This window comes from Kogia breviceps, chromosome X, assembly GCF_026419965.1.
Source record: "Kogia breviceps isolate mKogBre1 chromosome X, mKogBre1 haplotype 1, whole genome shotgun sequence".
In the NCBI taxonomy this organism is placed as follows: Eukaryota; Metazoa; Chordata; class Mammalia; order Artiodactyla; family Physeteridae; genus Kogia; species Kogia breviceps.
The window spans coordinates 32,021,948-32,034,662 of NC_081330.1; the positions used below are offsets into that span (position 1 = coordinate 32,021,948).

Below are 12,715 nucleotides of genomic sequence, written 5' to 3' on the forward strand. Positions count from 1 at the left end.
TATCATTACTCTTAATTCTTTTTCTGGTAGATTACCTATTTTGTCTTCATTTATTTGGTCCTGTAGGCTTTTACCTTGCTCCTTCTTCTGTGACATATTTTTTTGCCATCTCTCTCTTTTTTTTTTTAATGAGTAGGATAGTGTTCCTGTCTTACTGGTTGTTTGGCCTGAGGCTTCCGATTCTGGAGTTTGTAGGCTATTGAGTAGAGCTGGGTCTTGGTGCTGAGATGAGGACCTCCGTGAGACCTCACTCAAATGAATATTTCCTGGGGTCTGAGGTTCTCTGTTAGTCCAGTGGTTAGGACTTGGAGCTCCCACTGCAGGAGCTTCGGCCTGACCCCAGGCTCATGAACCAAGATCCCAAAAGCCCAGTTCACTTGGGGTTCCTCCTGTCTCCTTGGGCATCAGAGTTCCCCACTAGCAGCTGGCAGGCACCCTAGTTGTGGGGAGACACTAACTTTGCATCTTCCCACACCGCCATCTTGACTCTGCCTCCTGAGACCATCTTTTTAATTTTCAGTTGTCAGTTCTTAGGTGCCCTTTTGAGTTTGCTGTGTGCTTTGTAACAGTGGACAAACGGCTTGCCTGCCTTGCTCTGCCTATCTTTGTGATACTCATTTCACTCTTCATCAATGAATTTGCAAACCCTGATCATTTACATCAATGCTTCTGCAAAGCTTTCAACTGAGAACAGTCTGTAGTCACTTGCAGAGAGTCCTGACCTTCCAAATGCATTTTGTCCTGGTTTACTTAATCATTTCTGTTCTCTTTCTCCCTCCCAGTGTATCAGTACTCTCTGGAAATTCTAAAATGTGGAACTTAATAGCATCCCCCACTTCTCATTCTGCTCACCCGACACCACTACTCATTGAAACTGGAAACTATTTAGATATGCATATAAGTAATTTCTATTTCCTTTGAACCTTCTCCACCTAGGCAGGCTTGTTGTTCTTATGTCACACTCCTATGCTTTCAGTTTAGAAACCACTAATGCTGTTGCTTGCCTATAGCTCTCTCTTTCACTACTTCCCACTTCTTTGTCCAGAAAACCATTACTTTTTCAAGGCAGCTGTAATCTTTTCTACAGAACCTATCTTACCACACACCTCCAGCCTCAGGCAGAGTTACCCATTGGTACTTTATGGACTAGCAGTGTGGTCGATAGACTACAGATTGTTTTTGTATGGTCTATGAGCTAAGAATGGCATTTACATTTTTATATGGTTGGGAAAAAAATAAAAAGATGAATAATATCTCATACTAAGTGAAAACAGTATGAAATTCAAATTTCAGTATTCATAAAGTTTTCTTTGAACCTAGCCACACCCATACTCATTTATGTATATGTTGTCTATGGCTGACTTCATGCTACAACAGCAGAGCTGAAAAGTTTCAAGAGACCATATGGTCCACAACATCAAAAATATTTACTATCTGACCGTTTTCCTAAAAAGTTTGTTGACTCCTGCTGTTACCTTACTACTACAAATATAGGCTGAGCACCAGCAGCATCAACATCACCTGGGAGCTTGTTAGAAACACAGACTCTGTGACTCCTTCTCAGACCTAATGAATCAGAATCTGCACGTTTAAAGGATCCCCAGATGATTCTATCCACAGTAAGTGTTGTGAAATATTGCTCTAGCACTCATTGTGCTGTCTTAAAATTGTTTGTCGATATTTTAACAGATGAAAAATGGAAACATGACTAGGATATTAAAAGGTATGAGTTATGGCAGATATATGTAATTTAAGACAAACTTGGGCCACTGCAAGATAGCAAAGTGCAATTCAGTGGAATAAAAATAAAGTACAGTATGAGACTAAAGTAGAAATGAGAAGCTTCGTTAGCCAGGAGGAAATATGAACTAAGAATTAGACCACTTAGCAATGTATTCATTTAGTAACATCACATTTCAATTATATTAATATATATGTTCATTAACTATATTCCATATATTCATATAATCAATTATTATTCATAATTAAATGCAATATATATATTGAATATATATATTCTTTTTAAATTAATTTTTTATTGAAGTATAGTTGATTTACAATATTGCATTAATTTCTGCTGTACAACGACGTGACTCAGTTATACACATATACACATTATTTTTTATATTCTTTTCCATTATGGTTTATCCCAGGATATTGAATATGTTTCCCTGTGCTATACAGTAGGACCTTGTTTATCCATTCTATATGTAATATTTTGTATCTACTAGCCCCAAACTCCCAGTCCATCCCTCCCCCACCCCCATTCTTTTTTAGTGTGAAACGTAAGCTCCATTAGCAGTAATCCTTAATACTTTACAACTTATGCTTAATTCATTTGCCACAAATTTAACTTTACTTATTTAATAATGCATAGCAGTGATATAATTTGGTTATGTGAATATGAAGCTCTTAGTGCATGGAACAGGGCAAGAGAGATCTAGTCAATGTCCCTTTTGGACCATTCAACAATTCATATGTGGTATTAGGCATTTATAAGTGTCAGCTGCTTGTATAGCTAGTGTTACATTTAAAGTCATGGCAATACTGTTACTGCTGTCAAACTTAGTAGGTAGCTCACATTTGCAACCCTATGTTAAGGCCTTAGTAACTGAGGGGTCTAATTTTTCACCAGGCTGCAATATTTGTAACTACCACTGGGGGGGGGAGTAGAAAAAATCCTCTGCAATTGAACAACCACAGATTAACCATCTCAAAAAGTTACACAAATGACTTTTAATAGATAATACCTAAATTTGTTCATTCAGTTAGTCAGTCAATGAATAGTTACTGAATCATATGTTGGGCACTCTGCTAGTCACTAAGAACATAATACTGAGCAAAAGCAAATACAGTCCCTGATCTCATAGAGTTCACATCTAGTGGAGGCCATAGCAATCCTCAACTAATCACAAACATAAATGTATAATTATGGACTGTGATAAGTGCTATGGTGGGAAGTTACACAGTGTTACCTCTGAGGGTATATAACAGAGGAAGCTGACTTAGTCTTGGGAGTTAGGTAGGCAAGAGGGCTTCCCTGTTCCCAGAAGAAATATCTTTTAGGTTATGTTTTGAAGGTTTAAAAAAAGTTAACTGGCGATGTGTTAGGAGAGGTGGGAAATGCAAGGAAGTTTTCACAACAGAAGAGAGAGGATGATGAGTTCAAGGAACTGGAAGTAGACCATGCCGCTGAAGCATTCATGAGGAGGGTGAGGGGAAAGTGTAAAATATGATGCTGAAAGGGGCCAGATCAGGGGTCTCTTATAAACCATGATAAATATATAGGTATTTATTCTAAGAGAAATAATATTTGGAAGAATGAATTTGGGAGTGCAAATGTATAATTGGGTGCATATTAGTTAGGAGTCTATTCCAGTACTCAGACAAAAGATGATGGAAAGCCAAACTGGTATAATGATGGTAGAAATGGAGTGAAGACATTTAGGAGCTAAAGCTGACAGGAGTTAGTGATGAATTTGGTTATGGGACATAAGGGATTGGAAGATGTTCAAGGATGACTGACAGTTTCTTGCCTAATCTAGCTATCTAAATGATAGTGCCATTAGCAATGATGCTAAGAAACTTGCAACACATTGAAAGTTTGTTCTCTCGTAATCAAAACCCTATGAAGTCAATGAGAATACTCAGTGGAATGGCAGTTAATTATATACAGATTTTAATGAACATACCATAAATACTTGATTTTCATGTTTTCTTATTCTCTTTTTATTAGTTTAGTACTAGCTTATTATATCTCTAAAAATACAAATAAAGATATTTAATTTTGAGAAATTTAAATGAATGACCATACCTAGATTTACAAAAAGGGAATATTTCAGGAAGCAATTGTTAGCAAGCTAACCTATGCAATGTATTACTTGTCAGGATCACATGTATAATTTTGGTGGAGGTAAAGTAATTTTAAAATTAGAGTAAAATGCAATAGAAACATGACTCAATACACAAATATTCATTTCACACAACACATAAAAATTCCACTCCACTAAAATATCTGTATTTTATTTTTTAAATATGTGGTATTATTTAAATTAGAGCAATATGTACTAAACTTAAGACTAATAAATATTTTAAAAGAGTGAAGTAAAAAAATCAACGTTTATGTCATAAACTTTGATCATGGTATCCTCTTATATGACATATATTAATTTGCTTACTGCAGTTACTTAAGTTATACCCATATTTTATATTTAAGGAGATATAAATGTTTTGAAAATGTATACTTTAAAAGTAGAAGCATATTTTGAAAGGCATATATCCAAACACAGAAAACATACATGTGAAATTATTTTACTGTTATTATCTAGTATGGATGGAAATGTAACTCTCCTTTGAAACTGCTGGGCTACTTACCTTTCCCAAATAAAGTAACTTTCACTTCTTTTGAACAGTTGAAATAGCTTAGGATGTGTACATTCTAAACTATGTTGTCAGCCTTGGTGGATTTTGGTGCAGGCTACTCAGAGTGAAAAATGTGTATGGTATGTGGTTTTTCAAGTTATCAAATTGGCTCAATTAGATTATTAAAATCAATAAATATTTCTTTAAGTACTTAGTTAATGCCATGTTTTTCAGTTTAATTGATTATTATAAAGGACCACTTAAATTTCTGGAATATTAATAAAGGTAAAAAATGTGAGGCATGTGGAATTATCTTACAAAGGCTGAGGTTTTCCTATGCTTTAAATGTGTATATATATATTCATTTGCTAAAAATCATGCCTGATTGAGTACCTCTCTTCTAGAAGTGCCATTATTTTACCATTATTAGTTCATTATTATTGAACAAATTATTGAATATATTATTAAATACATATTATGTGAGAGATACTGTACCATGTTAGTTCTTGTAGGTGATATAAAAGGCATATATTCTGCACAGGACACACTATATTCTGTTACTTAACACTCAATTCTGTATACATTTCATGAGTTTTAATTATGTATTATTTACTTTAACCAAATGAAGAGTTGACGAGTGATAAAATACACTTATTTTATCAAATCCAAGAAATTAAACTATTTGTGAATAAAGCAAATAAGTACAATACACTGCAAAGTGAAATAATGGACTTGTCTATCAATGTAGGTAATACTTGATTTTTGTTATAGTCTACTTAGGTTTTAACTAAAGTAATTTAATTATCTAGAGAAAAAACTCTGCAATAATAGACACTCAGTTATATATCAAAGAACTCATACTGAAAAAAAATTCTAAGTGAATTTGTATTTATTCTTAGCAATAGAAGGCCACATAAATAAAAGGTTAAAAGATAGAAGATAAAATTCTTAAATTGTTAATATATGTGTCAAGAGAGTGACAAGTATAAATCCTACCATGACAGTGTAGAATCAATATATGTACAACATTTCTTCATTACATTAGCGTTTTCTGAGAATGCTTCAAATGCTGATATGGCTTTACAGAAAAAAGATAATGTTTACTTTTGATACTTACTGACATTACAAACCTTATCCAGCTCAGGAGAAGCACAGTTGTCCAACTGATCATTTTTCACAGGAGACTCTGAATACATTACCTGAATTATTACCTTGACTGTGATATACATATTTCACAGTAGCATAGGTAGCATAAGTAGGGCTTTAGGGAAGGTATTACTAAATTCGAATGATAGCTGGAGACAAATCAGGTCAACTGACTTATTTTTTAAGATGAATTGAATCTTATATAGCTAAAATAGCCACAGAAATCACCAGGTACCCAACATTTTAAAGACTTGGAGAATATCAGGTTGTGAATGTACACATATACATTATAATATAATTCTTGGTACTCTTCTATATACAGTGAGAATTAACACATTTAACAACATTAACAAATTTAGTTACCATAAACAACCAGTCTCTAACCTTTATATTAAGCAGGTTATACATATATTTTTCATGTCACTGATATGCCCTGACAAGGCCAGCCTTTCAGAGAAGTGAAGTAGGCAACAACCTTACATACCCACGTGATGAGATTTGGGGCACATTTTCTCTTTCAGCCCATCAAGAAATTCAGTTGTTGGAGCCACATTTTCAATGTTAAAACATGACTCTCTGGATGGGATAGGACTTATTAGGTATTGCCACCCTAGGATGAATTTGTGTATCAGATCTTCTCCAATTAAAAGCTGGATAAGAGCAAGATGTCAGTGGGTGTGTGTACGAAGAGGGGTGCATAGGCCTGGGAGAAGAGCAAGGAGCAATCATAATGGAGACAATATGGTATGGATGGAATAGTGCTGAAAGGGAGATACTAAAAATAAAATTGACTTACGTCACATTCTACTAAGGCTGACGTTGGTCTTTACTACCTTGGTCTTTACTTGGTCTTAAGGCAAGGCTTATGAGGCCATTGATTTATGTGAGATGGCCTTGTGTGACCACAGTTTGAAGCTTGAGAATGTAAACTTACCTGCATGTGCACCTTAACCTATTTCTCCAACACAGTGAAAATATTTGCAGGCAAACTAGGATCTTCACAAACTTATAATGAGTGACTTCCTGTGCACTCTCAGGACAGCTGCTGGGGCTCTTTCAATTTTTACATTTTACACTTTTTAAATTTCATTTTTTCCTCTTTGGAAAGCTGGCTTTCAATAACTTTTTCAATACATACTTAACAAAGGAAGTAAAACTTTTGTCATCATCGTAAATGGTGATTCATTAAATAACAAAGCAAGACAGTTTAATGGTCACCATTCTAACTACTGGTACATTTTAATACAGTCATTTTGATGTAACTGTCTTGATGTAAAATCACCATTCTCTTCTTCTATTTTTTGATTATCAATAATGCATATAACAGACATTTCCAACCCTATTCCCTCCCTAATCTCTTTCCAATTTTGATAGAGTTCCACTCTCTATTTGTGTATTACTTAATTTCATTTATATATTGAGTATATATTAATTTTATACTAAATGAGTCTGTTAAAATTTTACTGTCAAAGTGAATTAACCTCCACGATCATATCAGTTCTTCCCCCAAAACGATCATTCTAAAAACATTTTGTGGTATTAAATATATGTATATGACTCTGAGAACACTCAAATTTAATTGAGAATCCCCTCTGCAGTTTGGAGTTTAAAATAAGAGACCATATGTTGACCCACCTTACCTAACTTGTAATAGATTTTACCCAGTCAAATAATCATGCTCAGGAAGCCTATATAATGCTGAGTTGTCCATTCTCTAGAGCAGTGTTTTTCACATTTATAACTTGATATCCCCTTTTGAGAAACAAAGTTCAGTTTTCCCTCCTTTTCTTCCTGAGATTTTCAGGTCGATCCACCAGGAATATTTTCAAGAGCTTTGTTTTGTAAAATTTATAATAGGAAAATAATAACTGGATTTCCTATGCCCCAATCTTGGATATAAGGGTTTGTTTCTTAAGGAGAAAATGGAGCATTTATATTTTGTAACTTAATTGTTCTTAGGTTATCTTTTAAAAATATATTTAATATAAAGTCAGGTGATGGTTAACACTTTGGCAAGGGTGTCTGTTCACCACATTATTTGGTAATAAGATAGACTGAGACCTTTTCTAAGGTGGCATTAAAATGTCGTTTACCAGTTAAATAATATTCTTCTTCAGATATGGTAAGTCACTACTGGCAAATGTTTTACTAATTCAGAGGTAGGTCTAAATTAGCTAAATAATAGGAATCACCTAAATATAATGGTTGACTATTATTGCAAATAAGAGTCCTCGGGCATGTTTATGGGTATACTTACAATTATTTTTGAAGGACGGTGATCATTGGCCTACAGATGCTCATGGATATTGGCTGATAACCCTAAAAGCAAACATTTAGAAAAATGCAATAAGAACTCTATAAGTAAGGTAACTATTTACACTATCCACGTATAAGGCATAACTGAAAAGTAATGAGGCTGATATCCATTAGCACCAGAATAAAGACAGTCTCATTTATACAAAATGAATTTTTAAAAAACCAAACATTAGTATAGGATGTATATAAGTGTCAGTCCTTCAGTTCAAGAAGAAATTAAATATCAGCTAAGTATTATAAATGAATCAGCAAAATTCTAAGTCAAATATTAAGTTAAAACATAATTTCACATAAAATAATTACAGACCAGGAGTAGTTAAATGCTATTTTGCCCATAGGTATTAAAATGATACTGGAAGCTGGAAGGGGAAATAGCATTTGAAAAATCACCATTTCAGTATCAATTATTTTAAAAGTATCTATTGACAGTATTTATTTTGGGATGTGGAAACAAAATTAAAACAAATATTAGCTAGCTACATTTTTGCAGTAGGACAAATTAATTTGGTATAACAACATTAATATTTAACATGTTTTAAGCATAAAAAGTTTCCCAAGGCACATAAAACATGACCCAAACTTTTAAATACAAAGATTTTCTTAAAATGTAAAGCTGTGGGAACCCACTTAGAACCCCCCCAGAGTTGGTATACAGATTATTTTAATTTGAAGACATTTTGAGATTCAATAGATGCAGAAAAAAAGCCACCTCGGAGCTTCCCTTATCTGACTAAAAGCAGCAACTTCTGGGAAATGAGGCTACCGCCTTCTCCAGGGGAGTTTTATGGCTCTGAAGATGTAAAGACCACTCATACCTGTATAGACAAACATTACCACAATCTTCTCTCCTGTCTGTTCTCCTAAAAACCCATCTGTTTTTCCAAATGAAACTTATTTGTTTTCCCCATAGAAGCCATTCCTTACCCTTCCCCTCTCCCTGCTAAATTAGGTATATATGCCTTTAACTTGAACCATTAAACAAGCCAGCTGTTTTCTTTTGTTGCTCTCATATGCATGTGAAATAAACCTTTTACTGCTTTTAATCTCTCATTTGTCAGTTTAGTTTGCTGGCCGTATAGAACCCAACAAGGTAGAGGAAAAGATTTTTCTCCCCTACAAAGCTAACTGTTTCATTCAGCCAAGTAAGTAGAATGGTGTGCTGTAAAGAGCATTTCTCATGTGATGAGAAATACATATGAAATGTTAATTATCATATTATTTGAAGACATTAAAATATTTTATTAGTTCATCATCATCCATATAAGTTACCATGTTTGAAGCATAGCATACAATATTTATGTGATAAAATTTAAGGCCACAATTTAAATAATTTAATGTAATTACCTCTTTAATCATCCAAGATGCAATGGACTATAAGAACAAATTGTTATATTTTTCTTATGACAGTAAATAGAAAAAATAGTTCTGAATTCAAATTAGTAATAAACAAGTTGGATAAAAGCTTTGCTATTTTAATCTAAATTTCAGAAAATACATTTAATGTTATAAAAAAAGAAGTTGAACCAGGATTTTCTTATCTCTTTTACAGCTCCAAATAATACGATGATTTATTGAAATATATATGTGAGAACACATGATCACATTAAACCTCTATTTTAATGAAATGGTAGGGGACTTATAGTATATAAAAACAATTTCTTCATGAAAACGGATGTAAAACTGGTTCTACCTAGTATGTTTCAAGAAGCTGAGGTACAAAATTAACAGCAAACTTGGAGCAATGATGAGGCTCTATGCTTGATGAAGTTGGTGGCCAAGTTATCAGTCTATACAATAACAATTATACATAGCAATGCAGTAAAGTATAAAACCTTTTAATACACAGTAACGACCTGTTCTGCCTGCTGTAGCGCCCACTTAATTTCACCAGCCAGTACAAGTACCCTTGCAGGGAATAAAACGTTCGTAGTCGGAGAACTGCCGCCAATGGAATTACAGCCCCCTAGTGGTTAACTGTGACTATTGCAGTCAGAACAATGTGAGCTGTGCTTATGGTTATGCCATTTATTCATGAAGGATTTATTTATAGCAGGTTCCCATCCCCACCCCTTGGGGAAGGATTGGAATATCTTATAATGGAGCATTTCTGTTCCTTCATTCAAAAAAACAATATGGCAGTTAAAACAATTTCTTCAAAATCGTCAACTGAAAATATATTTTCTGATGCTTCTAACGTTTCTGTGTTCATTTTAAAATTTTAATTAATTTTGAAGAAGTCTGGAATACCCTAGGGGAAATTAAACTTTTTCTCAATTTCCCTCTCTCTTTAGCCTTACTTGATTTGCCCCAACCATGACATTCTTTATATTAACGTTTTGCCTCTATCATAACTCTCCTTTCCTGTCTTTTTCTCTCATTTATACCTAAGCCTAAGATATACTTTATTATCAACGTTCTGTCATTTCAAGTTTCTATCCATCTTATTGAGTATCTATTTTTGTAAATTCCCCCATGACTTTTATAGATTGTTCTCCTTTGCAGGCTAGTAACTCTACATAGAAAAAAAAGCTGCTCCTGACCACAACCTCACTCTACATATCAATCCAAACACCATACAATTCACTCCTACAAAAATTGTGCATAGGATATTTTTGAATCTCATATGTGCAATCCCATGAACTCTGAAGCTATTTATAATTGATTTATAAAGTGACAATAAAGGCAATTTTGTGATTGTTCAAGACAGATTTTATCCTGCTTTTCCTGTAAAAGTATTGTTATTTTGCTTTTAGCCTACCCTGAAAAAGGATATTATAAAACAGTACTTTCAATTCAAAATTGTATTTTAAAAGTCCTAAGAACTCTGTGAAGATTTAATGGATAAGTTTGTTGCTTTTTTTCCCCCTCAGTTGAAATAATGGGGAAAAAGTAGGCATTTAGAGTAGAATGTCTATCAAAGAAATGCCTATCTTAATGTGGCCTATTAAAGTGCCAGCTCAATCCAGGGTTGATGAGTAAATGCTAACATTACAAAAGAGCTGAATGTACTTCGGAAAGACATGGAGAAGGGTCATCTTTCATTCAGGATCAAAACACGACTACATTCAAACCAAAAGTTACCCTTTACTGCCCACTTTGACATTTAAAAAATCTTTAATATTTTTATTATATGTAAATAATACTTTATTATATGTAAATTATACCTTTAATGAAGTATAATTTACATATAATAAAGTCTACATATTTAAAATATAGTTTGATCAGTTTTGATGAAGGTATACACACCTGTGTAATTGCCATGCCAATGAAGATAGAATGTTTCTGTCCTCCTGCTCCTTTGTAGCCACCCTCACCCCCTAACTCCAGGCAACCACTTTCTTACTTCTATCATTATAGATGATTTTTGCCAGTGCTAGAAGTTCATAAATTGAACCATACAGTACCTTCTTCTCCTTTTCTATTTCTTCTACCTTTTGTTCAAAACATTTTTGTCTCTCACCGAGTCCTAATTAAAGACGATTTAAAGGAAACATATCCCCTTGCCTTATCCTGTTGATTTATTAATTTAATTTTCCTTACCTTTCTCTTCAAGTTACCATGGCTTTTTAATATCTCAATCTTTGTCTAACACTATCCTGCCTTTTAAACTTACTGTGTCATGTCAAAGAGAGCAATGGAATAGACTATTGGTGACACTTGGAACAATGAATCTGAAGTCTAACAGAACATGGCAAACCAAAGGAGCAATTACAAACGACAAAACCACTGGAAAAAGCTTTCAAATACAAAATGATGCATTTTCTATCACATCCTCATATTTAGCACAATGCAGGTAAAAACAGTTATTTTCTAGTGTGTATAGAGCATATTTACTAAAAAAAAGATTAAAAGAAGTATTTGGGGATGTAAATAGGATTTTAAATATAAATTTAAATAAAATTTATATATTTTATTAGACATTATGAGACTGTTTTAATGGGGAGTATACTAAATAGTAGATATCAACATGATATCTTGGGTAGAAGGTTCTAGTTTTTATATTCAGGTTCTATGTACTTCAAAAAAATTTTTGATGTTGGCAGCTAAAATGTATACCAATTGAAAGTTCCTACTAATGTGTTAACGCTACACCACTATTGTAAAAGAAAAAAGCAAAGCCAATCAGAAGAGAGGCAGTTTTGTTTCATAAAAATCTTCTGAATAGGTATAATTTTAAGGAAGTATGTTTCATATTAGAGATTTAGAAAAAACAGATGGCAAGCTCGAATCAACTGCTTCTTATGGTATTCAACTGCAAATAGCATATACACAAAAGTTTTCTGATGTAAATGCCTCATTTCTGGAAAAGATAGTCATGTTTGGCAAGTGCTGATTGGATAGAATGGAAAAAATGAAAGAAATGGACTAGAAATTTAAGTTTACTGAATTTGAAATTTAGGCTTTCCTAATCAATTGCTTTTGAACGGTAGTACTTTGAGGATGCCTCCCTTTTATTGATTGTGCAGGGCTAAAGTAAAATTGAGTAACAAAAATAAGGATAAAAGAAGCTCAGATACAAAATTGTATTGCATTTGGAAATGTGAAACAATTAAGGATTTCGCCAGATCAAGACCTTATTGCCTGGCACTAACCACAAAGTTTCTTTTGTTTTATTTGCCAACTCCTCTTAATATAAAAAACCTCTCTGACATTCCCAGCAAGTACCTCTGTTAAAAGTTTGCAAGTTTTCAGAATAAGCAAATCTATAGTGACAGAAAGGATTTCTGGTTTCCTAGAGCTGTCAGAGGGAGAGGGGGCTAGGGGAGTGGGGAGTGACTGCTAATGTGTATAGGGTTGCTTTTGGGGATAAAAATGTTCTAAATTGTGGTGATGGTTGTACAACTCTCTGAGCATACTAAAAACCATCAAGTTGTATACTTTAGAATGGGTG

General features: G+C 33.6%; 1 protein-coding gene across 1 annotated transcript in view; it reads right to left on the minus strand.

Moving 5' to 3' along the window:
* The window catches only part of HTR2C (5-hydroxytryptamine receptor 2C), a 256,248-nt gene that overhangs the window by 224,841 nt on the left and 18,692 nt on the right, over window positions 1–12,715 (minus strand). Inside the window, exon 2 of the mRNA XM_059049686.2 lies at window positions 7,766–7,827. The gene's annotated coding sequence lies outside the window, so the exon portion shown is untranslated. The remainder of the gene's footprint in view (window positions 1–7,765; window positions 7,828–12,715) is intronic.